This window comes from Thunnus maccoyii, chromosome 16, assembly GCF_910596095.1.
Source record: "Thunnus maccoyii chromosome 16, fThuMac1.1, whole genome shotgun sequence".
In the NCBI taxonomy this organism is placed as follows: domain Eukaryota; kingdom Metazoa; phylum Chordata; class Actinopteri; order Scombriformes; family Scombridae; genus Thunnus; species Thunnus maccoyii.
Window position 1 is genome coordinate 25,985,475 of NC_056548.1, and position 13,300 is coordinate 25,998,774.

General features: G+C 42.4%; 1 protein-coding gene across 2 annotated transcripts in view; it reads left to right on the plus strand.

The window, feature by feature from the left end:
* trappc12 (trafficking protein particle complex subunit 12) overlaps positions 1-13,300 on the plus strand; it is a 36,673-nt gene that overhangs the window by 4,973 nt on the left and 18,400 nt on the right. The gene's annotated exons all lie outside the window — the stretch shown is intronic.

Consider the following 13,300-nt stretch of genomic DNA (forward strand, 5'->3'; position numbering starts at 1 on the left):
AAAGGAATCTGTGCCTACACTGTGTACACATTCAAGTTGTATTCACTTGACTAAAACCCAAAGACTAGTTGGGTTATACTGAAGTATTGTGGCTTCTGATTCAGTCACTTTTGGATATGTGCATGTTGAGTATAGTAGTGCAGGTGCTTTCTGAAAACATCATCTCACTTTCTGAAGGTAAATGGAAGCGCACCGGTAGGTTACTACAGCTTAACATCCCGTTGTTTCGGCAGCTTGTCTGACCTTTTGACAGTCATCCTGTACAGTCAGTGATTCTAATGAAACTGTTGGGTGGTCAGGCCTCAGCTGACTTAAAGTAGTGAATCATATTCGTCTCCTTTCTCCTCACATTACATTTCTCCCTGATTCCTCCGCCAAGCATAAAAATGCGCGTCTTTCTTTGTGACCATGCGAGTCTCACCTCATTCCCTCTCCCGCTGCCATCTATCTATCCATCTCTCCAGCCCTCATGCGTTCCCTCCATCATAATTGCTGACCCACAAATGACCCTGAGAGACAGTTGTTATTTAAAACATATGCACAGCAGCAGCAGACAGTGTGATGGAGAGAGGGGAAAGTGGAGAGGAGGATGGGAGGGGTGGAGTGGAGAGATGGAGAGGTGGAGATCCACTTGGCTCACAAGTTCTTTTCTCCTGCTGTGCCCATGTATTATGCATGGGACTGCTGTGCATATTTCAAGGGCCTTCTGGACTCGCTGTATATATATATACACACACACACACACACAAGATGGTACTTTCAGCTTGCAGTCAATTACACTATATGGTGTAGGTGAGTGTGTGTGTGTGTAAGAGGATCAGACGCTGTCTGCCAATTGGTGTGGGTGGCTCCCTGAAGCAAGAGGCAAAAGAAAGGAGAGGGACAGTGAGCTAGAAAGGTAATGTAGGCCTACAGCAGAGATGTCAAGAAATGACAAGCAAAGAAAGAGAAAGCAATGTTGTGTGAGTGAGATATGGAGGCTGAAGAGGGCTTCACTTGGCCCAAAGCACACACACACACACACACAGGCACATGCTTAACTTTGGAATAGTGAGGGTTGCTATGGGTGGGAATCTCACTGTTAGATTTTCTGATAATTTGTAGCTAATTATCATGAAAGTCAACATTTTCTGAATCCCAAGGTAAAATAACACACAAAGCAGTCCCTGTTCACATATATTAAAATATTAAAACTTTCTCCTGACTAAATGCCCAGTCATCTAGTAGCAAGTCAATTAAAATGAAACATAACAATACAAAATTCATGACTAAGGCAGGAGTCTGTGTCACTGGACAACCACGCTCCACATCTTAATGTTATTCTACTTGCTTTTCTCAGTGATTCATCCAGAAAAGTTCAATGTCATGTTTTTTCTTGACTAACTACAGAGAGCAAATCTTTGGCAGTCAAACTTTCGATGAAGTTGTGCAGAGTTTCCCATTAATTACCTAGACTGTAGGTGTGTTCTCACTCAGCTGCCAACACCGGAGGCCTGCTGCGGCTGCATGCAGGTTAAATACAGGTAGCTTTAGCTGCTAGCAGCCGCCACTACCTACAGGCATGCTAAGCTGACCATCATGGCTCCAAGTTAACACAAAGCTGCAACTTCAGTATGTCATTTCACCGATAAAGAGAGGAATTTCTGAAAGATAGAACAACTTTATCTCAGTGCTGGCATTATAAGTTTACTTCATTCAATCTGGGAAAAAAAACTACAAACGGTTCAATATTGTCTGTTTTCAAGCGTCGGCTTGCAACACAGGACAACAGCATGACTGACTGTAAATGTTAAGGTCTTGTCTTAACGTTATCTAAGAGCAAAAGTAGCTGTATTGGAAACAAACGGCTCATTTCTCTTCCTGTGCTCCAGTGTTGAGCGCAGCAAAGTCGGCTGAACTCATTGTGAACCAGACGGCGGCTCCTCTCCCGCCGCCAGGTATGGTTGGTTCTTCGGCCACTCACGCTGGCTGCTGCCGGGGTATCTGGAGTGACTGACAGGCTTCACCGCCTCTCAGCTGAGCCCTTTTTAATTTTAGCTCAACTGATATCTCTGAGCACAGTGGCACAAAACATTCAACCTGCATTAACTCATGTTTTGTCCTCCTGTGAAACAAGCAGAAACAAGTAATAAACACAATATCAGAAAAGTTAGAGTTGGTTGTAATTAATGTGATGTCTTCAAATGTTACTTTTTGTCCAAATCCAAATATATTCAGTTTACCTTCATTTATGACCTTAGAATTATCAGTTGAGAAGCTGCAACCGGCAAATTTTGTCATTTTTCTTTTCAAAATGACTGTTTTATTATACAGCAGAAATAAGTAGAGAACACAAAACAGTGTCAGTAAATAGTTATATTATTATAGTATTACCATTCATATCTATACAACCAATGTGTTTATGATCAAATTGTTTACAAGAGCACAAAGTTCTTCATAGATCTAGGTTCTTAATTTTTCTCTCAGAGTGCACCAGATTGATGCATTTAACTAATTAAAATGTACAAAATTTTCTTACGGGGGCGCACGGGGAAACACTGAGTTGTGATTTCATCTGCTCTACCTTTTGTAATAATGATTTTCCAAAGATATCTGCACAGCTAAGAATGGATCAGACGACACAGTTCACTTCTTCAGGTAGTTTAATACAAGCGCTGGGATCATCCAGTGCACAGGCAGGGAGTGAGCATGAGCCTGCTTTATACTGTATATGCTGAAATAAACAGCATCTGTTACTTTACTCCGTTCCTGAGTCCATACATGTGTCTTCTTTGGTGTCAAAACTTATAGATAACATAAACTATCCCCAGGCAAAGAGAGTTCAACATGGAAAACTTCATGACCCCATGACCTCTGGAAACTCCTGTCTAAACTTGGACATAAATGATGTAAAAAGCATACTTTAACTTTTTTATGTTGGGCGAAGTCTTTTGACACTTGCTCAAGGGCTCTCCTGTGGGTTCTCCTCCAACTCCAGGTGGAAACTTGCAGTGTGAATATTGTAGGTCTACCAACTTTTTTATCGTCATCCTCAAAGAACATGCTACCTTCCATGTGCTTCCATAGCAGAAGGTTATAGGTCGTATTTGTCTTGCAGGTAATGGTGTGGCTCTAGGGGTGGAAATGTCAGTCCGTCCGCCACTTTGGTCCAGACTGAAATATCTCAACAACTATTGTATGGATTGCCATGAGACTTGGTGCTGACACTCATGGTCTCCACAGGATGAATCCTACCAACTTTGGTGATTCTCTGACTTTTCCTCAAGTGCCACGATGAAGCTGATGTTTGTGGTTTCTGATCTCCTGATTCAATTGGATTTCAGTTAACAAAGTCCAGAATCAATTAATTTCATTTCGATTCAAATTCACTACAATTCAGTTCTTGATTCATTGAGATAAATACGAATATTGTAGAAAGCTGTTTTTAATTTATTGTAGTAAGTTTCGTCTACACTCAACAAGTAAGCAACACTGTTATTTCCTTGGCTGAATTGTACACGTATAAGTAGAATCCAAACACAGTTCAGTCAACTTCCACAGCTTCACATCTTGTTGCCGGAGATAATATCTTATTCACAAACACAAACCAAGAGCTCAGATCAATCCGTCTCGTAGATGTGATCTCTAGATCCACTACATCCAGAGTCAGCTAACCATCCTGAGTCACATGTCCCCGTAAACCGCAGCAGATCGATTGACTGTCGCTATTCACGTCACGGTTTACAGGACTGTCGTGACTCTTAATTGCCACATTTACATCAATGATGCCCACTGTCTTATATTTCATTCTTAATGGCATTACAAATGTCTAGAAACATCTTAGATTTGCCTTGATGAATGTTTAGACACCATGACATGAATACATCTTATGCCTCTTATTGTAAATTAGCACATGATGTCATCAGGCCCTCACATAGTGGCATCACCAAGACCAGGAAAATCAGTATAATGTGATACTTGTGATCCTTGACAGAAAATTCTCTTTTCATTCACTTTTTTTTCTCTGGGAGTGCAAAAGTCAGCTACACAGCAGCATTCTTGACGCTGATAGAGATTCAGTCTCTTGCTCAACAACACTTTAATAAAGTAGATGATTGCCGACTCACCCGGACCCTACAGCTGAAGGACAGCTTTTCTACTCACTCCATATCCTACTGTGGAGCCAACAAATCCCGCTCCCTAATAATAAGGGAGCACGGTTTGGTCTTGATCAGAGCAGCCCACATGCAACGGCTCCGCTGACATAATAATCATTGACTGAGTCACTCCCACTGATGAATGGATCAGACACCATCTGCCTTCTCCATCTACTACCATCTACTTGCATTCAGATGATTTACTTACCAATAAATTATGAAATCTCCAAACTTCTAAGATCAAACAAACTCGTAGATCAAAGCTGTCGTAGGTGATGTAGCTCGCTAAGCGGGGAGGGGAGGCTGAAATGGAGAAAATGGGACACACACACACACACACACACTCTTATTCGTACACACACGCATACACAGGGAAGTGGAAATGTCAGTAAGCCAGTGGTCATTAAAAGCCTGCTGATGCTCGTCGAGACATCTGATCAATCACGTAGAATCTGAAAGCCGATCCGTTTTCCTTTTATACATGTGAGTATGTGTGTGTGTCATTCTTCCTGTGTGTGATTGTAGTTACATGTCAGGGGTGTCAAGTACATGTATGTACACGTATGTATTCCCTATTTTGTACTTGTCGTCAGCTGTGATCATCCTTTGTGTGTTGCCTTTTGCATGGATGAAGTGAAGTGGTAGTCACCCCATAGAGCTTTATTCTACCGTGTGGCATCATTCTGTGTGTGTGTGTGTGTGTGTGTGTGTGTGTGTGTGTGTGTGTGTGTGTGTGTGTGTGTGTGTGTGTGTGTGTGTGTGTGTGTGTGTGTGTGTGTTGCGGAGCTCTGCTATGAGCTGGCAGAATGAGTCATGCTGCAGAGCCAGAGTGTGACTGCACCCACTGCCACCGCACACTATTCTCTGTTCATACACACATGTGCAACCGTGTACACGGACACTGAATACACTCAACACACAAGAGGCTTGAGAAGAAGAGTCTGCATTTGCTCTCTCTCTCTCTCTCTCTTTGTCTCTTTGTATGTGTCTCTCTCATTATCTAGTATATGTGGACATCCACCAGCGAGTACCCATCAGGCACTCTGTAGGAGAGCTGCCATTATGGACATAGAAGCGCTCTCAGTACTGCTTTCTGATGAATCTTCATGTAGAGTAAGACCTCACATGTTTCCGTCAGGCTAGCTGTAGCACAGCAGTCCACTGATGAGGAGGACTGTGGAAATATCCTCCATCTTTTGGAAGTACCTTTATCGCAGCGCTATGACTTCTACTTTCATGTCTCTTTAAAGAATGAGTCAATAAGTCATTATGCATGTAAAAGGAAAAATAAAGGAAAAGGAACTAATCTGTTGGGTTTTGTTTGTTTTATTAAAAGTTTAAGCTATAAAATGTCAGCAATCAGAATGTCTCAGAGCCCAAGGTCTTCATATTGCTTGTTAAGCCTAAAGATAATCAATTTAGAATGATATAAAACAGATAGAAGCTGCACATTTTTGACATATTTGACGCAGCAAGCAGAGAATGTTTGGGTTTTTTCCTTGACAGACGACTTCAATAATTTATCGATTATCACAGTTTCTATTCATACATTTTTTTTCCTCAGTTGACTTGCTAGAAATGTTTTCTTGCTATACACTTGTCTCTCTGATCCCGTCCAATCTGCACTACATATATAACAGTGTTCCTGCCGCACAGATCCTACTCACATCCCAGTTTGATTTTGGCCTCTGCGAACGATACCGGTGCGAGGGTTAGTGATAACACGGCAAACAAGAATGACTAGCAAGGAATGCGTTGGTTGTGCTGCATATAGTTTGGACGGCTCTTTTAAATAGTACATTTCAGAAAAAAAATGGATATACTGTGTTGGCCTCCCCTCTACTTCTCCCTTTGTCTTCCCAGTGACCTCTGTCTCCTCTCGTGTCCCCACTGTGGTGTGGTCAGCAGTGGGCTTAGTCTCTGGCTCAGCACCACCCTGGGCTTGCCTCATCTGTCTCTCTCATTACCCCCCTTCTCTCCTCCTCCTCTTCCTCTTTCCCTCCTTCTCCTTCATCTCTGTCTCTCTCTCTCTCTCTCCCTTCCTTCCTTCTGTACTACCCACAAGAGACTCAAAACCTCTCTCTCCTCCCCACAGTGTGATGCCGTCTGGGCCTGGGGCCAGTACGAGTGTGTGCGTGCAGGAGATAGAAAGAGAGAGAGAGAGAGACCCACCTTGGCTGGGTCAGACAGACACACCCCCATAATCACTGCAACGACCCAGCTGCCGCACCGCACTTTGATATCATTGCCGTAACCTTTACTTGTCATTATCGTAACCTTTTTACATAGCTGTCATTTCCACCACCAGTTACACTTGCAAGCTGAGGTCCGGGTAATGCACTGTCAGCTTTTGTAGAGCTGAAGGGCATGTTTAAACCTTAGTGCTAGTTGTTTTCACCTTGCTCTGTTTGTGTTGGCTGCAGCCATATGCTCAGACCTACTGGAAAAGTGCAGATGGAGTTAAGACTGTTCTTTCTGCCTGCTTATTTATTACAAGGTGTTTTATTTTTGTACTTTTTTAAACCATCACACCTTGCACGGTGATTGGCCAGAGGGGAGAAAGTAGGCGGGCTTTTCTTTTACATTCTTCACACAATTACATCCATCATTTTCGAACAAATGATTGCAACACGATCGCTGCCTTCCAGGAGAGACTGTCCCCAACGCGTGAGTGGTTATTCCCATTTGTGATATCATCGCCCCTCACCTCACGTTTTATTGTGACCATTCTAAACAGGTATAAACACGTTCGCCTTCAGACATGTTCAGACCACGCGTCGTATGAGCTAGTTAGTTTCAAGCATGCCCCCACCTTAACCCCACTCGTCTGCTGGCTAATTGTTTCTCGCTTTATTCGCTTCACGCTAGCAATTTCACCACGTTCCCTTAGCAATTAGCTTTGTGAGAACAATGCTATCATAACCAATAGAAATGATGGCCAACTAATAACCTTCCCAAGTCAGTCAGCATCAACTTCAGGTCTCTCAGTGTTGGGAAAACTTACTGTGTGTGTGCTATACTTTAGGAGTCATTGGATGTGAAGTAAGAGCGAGACAGAACTTATCTTGAATATTGTCTTCAACAGCGCTCTCAGAGGAAAAGTGGAAGGGAAATGGGACATGCTGTTATTGTTGACAACCAAGCCATCAAAAGCTATCCAGTTGCCCACCAGTCACTCAGTGGTTGATATTACCCAGAGGAGCATCGCTTAGAACTTGGAAGCTGTATTGAACCATCTCAGGGAGTGTGTGGAGTTCTCTCGCAAGCCATCAGCTACCGCAGCGTCTTCACATAATATATTACGCCAGTTTGTGTCTCAGTGTGATTTTTTTTTTTTTTTTTTTTTTTTTTTTGTGAAGAGTCCAGCAATTGCCTGTGGGAGACAAAATGGCTGCTGTGTGAAGTTCATATCAGTACAGTAGCCAAGCAGGCTGTCCTCCAACTGGAGGGCAGCGTTCTGTCCCCTGTTTTCAAGTGTCTGTACATCAACTACAGAGGCATCAAAGTAAAGTTAGCCACTGTTACAGTGACTGGCATGCACTTTTAGCATATTACTTTTTTTTTTTTACCCCCCTCCCCACACCCTCTGTGTAATCCAAAATGCCGGAGCTTAATTGAAGTTGCAAGGGAGCTCTGTGTTAACCAAAGCTGGGTGGAGGAAGCCTTTTTAAGTCTGATTCGCCTGGAGGCTTCGGGTCTTGCGAGAGAACAAGTGGGCGTTCGTTTGTTCATCAAGCTTTGTTATGCAGGTTTTTTTTTAAAAAAAAACTCACCAAAGGAAAGACACACTGAACTTGCGATCTTCAACACAATTAAGAAGCCTCACCCCTTTTAAACTTGCAACGAGACTAATTATACGTGTTTGTGGGTGTGAGTGAGAGAGATAGAGGATGGAAATGTGTGCACATTTGTATTGCGTTTGTCTGAGTGGGTGTGAGCATGTAGGAGTCCGTGTGAAGCATTGTAACACTATTGAAGTCACATTTGTTAATTATAATCAATGAATGTTGTTTTTTTTCTGTTATGCTGAACGTGCTTTAGGCATGTGCTCACTGAATTACCGATTGTGTCTATACCTCCCTCATTTATCAAAGTGAAGATTTACAGTCTCTAAGTCTCCGTCTCCGTGTTTGTGCTGGATAGTTAGCCGTGCTGTAGCTGGGCGAACGTCTGTCCTACAAGAGCTTCTCCAAGTCTGTAGTTAGTTATTTTATTAACACAAATAGATAAAACATTTGTATCCAAGCAACATACAATAAAGCCATTAATATTAAAAGGCAATACAGTTAACTACACAAAATCCCATCAGACAAACTATAGAAACGTGCTCCAATAGTGCAAGACAAGCATGTAACATAACTGTAACTCTTTTATCAGTGAACTTTATCTGTACATCTGTGAGGAATGCCAGTACACAGTCATGCTGTTTATAGTAGTCGGATTCATCAGCATTGAATCTTGAAGGGCTCGTGTGTTGTGTTTACTGCCACAGAAGAGAAATAAAACTGGCTATTATGGGGGTTTTTTTCAATCCGAAATGAGTAATAAATAGAAGTTATTACTCCATAAAAAATTGTTGGATTTATTTTCTCTTTGGAAATTTTGAGCTGCTTCAGTGGCTTTTGGACTTGAGTATTTTCCTGGGGAAGCATCTTCAGCGCAGCAGCGTCGTCACCCTGTGGGGTCACATCTGGATTCTCCACTCTTTTTTTTTTTTTCTCTCCTCTCTTCTTTCGTCTGGTATCTCTATTGTGCCAGGAACAAAGGCAGGTTTACTACCGACCGGCCTCAAAAACCTGCAACAAGGAACAAAAGAAAATAGCCCTTCCCCATTATCTTGCTAGAGACATGCCTACGTACACGATGGCTTGCGTGTAGGCAGATGGCAAAGTAGATAGTACCGCCTACGACGGACGCCTGCGCTCTTGCCCCCAGAACTTTGTGGAATTACTTTGTCGTATGTCTACTTTTCTGAACTTTCTTCGCACAAAATACCATATGACCTGGAAACTTTTCTAGCCTGTGAGACCAACTTTACTCACCATTTTTATGAGATTTTTCACCCCAGCTCGGACTGGCCCTCAGAGCTCCTCAGGGGCCAGGAGAACAAAGGCCAGCTTTCCCCCAGGCAGTGGAGGAAACACCAAGGGAAGTGCACCGGCATACAGAACGAGCTGCAGGCCCGGGCACACATGGATACTGCTGCCCTGTATCCTCTTAGCAAACATCCAATCCTGGACCTCAGTGCCAGGATCAGGTTCCAGCGGGACTTCAGAGACTGCTGTCCTGTCGAGCAGAGAGCAGAGAGTCGTCTTCAGTGTTTGACAAATATTAGCAAAATAATTGATGAGAAAACACATAATTGCAGGGGACACTGGTGGCAGCATCTTGATGATATTAAAAGTCCAATGAAAGCGCTGCATTTTCCATATACGCCACACAGACGTTTATGGGTTTGAATAAACGAATGAATGAATTATCTTTATTTACACTGTGCTTTTTACAGCACAGCCATCTCTAAGAAGCATTGCAAGCACACACTACAACAGGCAGTGTTGTCAAAGTAACAGGTCTGTGTCATATGAAGGAAAATGAAGGCTGAACCTGAACCTCACACTGTAATTTTACAGTTTGAAATATCCTAGAACACTTTTGTAATTTTTGGCATTGACAAATTATAATTAAATCATACCTGCTTACTGGCTGTAGGTGTGGAGTATATCAATAGAGAAGAGAAGGGAGAGACAAGATACGACCCAAAAGGAAGCTAGAGTGTAGCTGGTGGAAATCAACAGACTGACAGGCTTCTTAAAGAAGACAATTGTCCGTCAGTTGATCAAGTATATTAGAATCAATACATTGCTGTGTTGGAAGCACCAAGGAGCAGCTCAGCAGGACACTTTTTGAGATGCTCATGGACTCAGATGATAGTGAAGATAAAGATGACTAGAGGTTGAGTTGATTTAGTAGATTCACATGATTTGAGTCAAGTGATTCACATGTTTTGTTATTTTGGACTTATTTCTGGCAAAGGTTTATTTTATAAATCATTTAAAACCAATACATAGACTAGATGTTCCCCCTTAAAATAACCTTGTTTTGTTGAATAAAAGAACATTTATGTTTCTAGTAAAACAATACATTAACCATCATTGTGGCATGTCTTGATAAACTTCACAGTGAAGGTGTCAATGAATAAATAAAAAATAATAAATAAGGTCCAATGATTCTTTATTACAAAAGTTCTGATCTAGTCAGGAATAGGTGTGGTTTTAAATATCAATAGATATTTACAGGCTGAGTGAGCAAAAACTCATAAGAAGCCTAACTCTCCTCTATAATAATTCACTATGTTTACAATCCGGGAGGCAAACTCATTAAAATATGCATTAAAATCAGTGTATCTGATGGAATAATGGCATTAGAATGTGTCAAAGGCCACCAAATTTGGGCTTTTTCAGCCATATTTTTTCTCCAGGGGGGCATGGCCTCGGACCCCCCAAGCTGGCTACTTTTTCCCAATGGCTGGCTACTCCATATCCTTGTGGAAAGTCCTGCTCACCCAGCATGGAGTAACTGGCTCTGACGTGTCGGCCCCTTTATCTTCCAAGGGAATTCACCTCCTCTGTAATTGTCAATGTTTGTATTCCACCACAGGCCGACATCGATACAGCACTCTCTATTCTATACAAGGACATCTGCTCATTTCAGTCAATACCAAAAGTTTTACCTTACTTTTTCCAACACATCAGGTGTAGCACCAGGAGTGAGAGAACCCTTAGATCCCTGCTATGTACAGCAGCATTCTCAGGCTCTCCACACAGGCGCTCAGGATGTTTTACGTTTTACGCAGGCATCACCGAGAGCCTCCTGGCTGGGAATATCACGGCGTGGTTTGGCAACACCTCTGAGCAGGACCGCAAAGTGCTGTGGTGCATTCAGCCGAGCGTGTCACTAAGTGCCCCCTACCTGCCCTGCAGGGCATTTACACACGGTGGTGAAAAACCAGGGCAGTGAGGATAGTTAGGGGCCCCAGTCAGCCGGACCACAGCCTGTTCTCAGTGCTGCGGTCAGGCTAAAGATACCACAGCCTGAGGACCAACAGCGAGAGGCTCAGGAGGAGCTTCTTTCCTCAGGCAGCCCAGGTATTAAATGAGAGAGGGGGGGGGGGGGGGGGTGGACATATTTCACTGCCATTGTCCTGATAATGTGTATGTGACAAATAAAACTTGAGCTTGAGCACACTTCTTTCACCAAGCCTCTGTAGTCAATTGCTCATTTAATATCACTGGCAATAAATCACCATGGTAATGCCTCCTCATTTGATTTGGAGGGATCTGATTATGCCTTATTGTGGAGTCATTTGAGCTGAGCTAAATTATTAATCACCATTAAGCTATTGTTATTCTATTTTTTTTGTCCTCCCGCCGCCCTTCCCGTGTTAATTGAAATCACTCAAACCTGTATGCTTGATGGCATTTATGGCAAGCTATCGTTAAACACTTTGTATGTTCTCATGTGAGTGAGAAATAAGTTTACCTGAACTTTCTACGCATATCATAATAGAATGTATCTATTTTGTTACAATTTGTGTTAGCAAATGTATGAATGCCACATTGTTAAGTTCAGATAAAAACATTTCTGAAAAACAACTAAAGCAATAGAAACAAACCCAGCAGCAGGTTTTGGTTCTTTCACCATTTTTTCCTATAATATTTAAAACTGATTGCTGAATATATTCATATTGTTGCATGGACCAATTTATATTGAACAGTAGCGCTGCTAACAAAGCAACGCTAATCTCAGTGACAAAAACAATGTATTTCCTGTACCTGCTTCACAATAAAATGGGCTAAAATGGCAAAGACGTCTGCCACGCCACCATCGCTACGTCCCCAATACCAATCTGGTTGGTGACCTGTTGCATGTAATCCCCCTCTCTTTCTCCCCACATTTCCTATCTGCCTGTCAAATATATTAGGTGCTGCAGCTAACAATTACTACTGACTAACGATTATCGATTAATCTATTGATTATTTTCTCGATTCATTTATTAGTTGTTGAGTCTATAAAACGTCTTCTTTTCTCCTGACCAACAGAGCACAGCCCACAAATATTTAGTTTACTGTCATAGAGGACTAAAGACAGCAGAGAATATTCATATTTAAGAAGCTAGAGCCATACAATTTTAGCTTTTTTTTCTGAAAAACAAGTTCAGTGTGGTTATATGCCATGCCTACAGCGGTGGCTGAAGTGGGCTATTCTGCTCCTGTGGAAAAGACATCATCAGAGTCTGACCTGGTGAAATTAAAAAGACAGAATAGGAAGTTCAATCAATGTAATATAATCTGACAGCTGAAGACAAGACCCCATACATTTCTTAATGTTAGATTAGCATCTTGAACAGAGTCTATCTTATGATTGTTCTTACACTTTTTTTCATCAGCGGGGGTCAGAGCTCAGGTTCAATCATTTGAGATGACAGCGGAGCAGAGAGACATCCGTCGATATCTCTCTTTTAAAAAAACATTCACAGCCTGGCGCTAGTATTAATGGAGACTGAACCCGTTGCCTTCAGGTCACAGAAGATCGCCTATCGAACCACAAATCCTGCCTGCTGTCCACTCAAATCACAGCTCCTCTATTATGCCTGTAATCTTTGCTTTGGATTGCTTTGGTTCAAGGCCTTAAATTATAGGCTAGTAGGAGATAATATCAGACCATAAAGCTATGCGTAGCAGCGATGCTTCATCATTACATAAGTCCTGAGCTGAAGTTGACTTTCTCAGCTTGGAGGGGGTTTTCACTATAGCTCCTCCCAGTGCCTCTCTGCAGCTGCCTTGGCCCTCAGCTCTCCTCTCTTCATCTCCTGCTCTCCACTCTGCTACCCACTGCTTCTTTCTTTTCTTCTTCCATCTCTTTTGGCCCAGAGTTTCAGTTTTTTCTTTCTTCCTTCCACTATGGCCAACATTGACTTCTGCACTCTTTCAATACATGTGGGCCAGATTTCTTCCATCCATATCCTGCTTAACCTCTGTTGAAACTCCTTATCCCTCTGTGCCCTGTCTTAACTCTCTGCGTATGTATGTATGTGTGTGTGTGTGTGTGTGTAGGAATGCAGCAACTGTTCGCTACTGCTGGCTGTTCTCATTTCCCCTACTCAC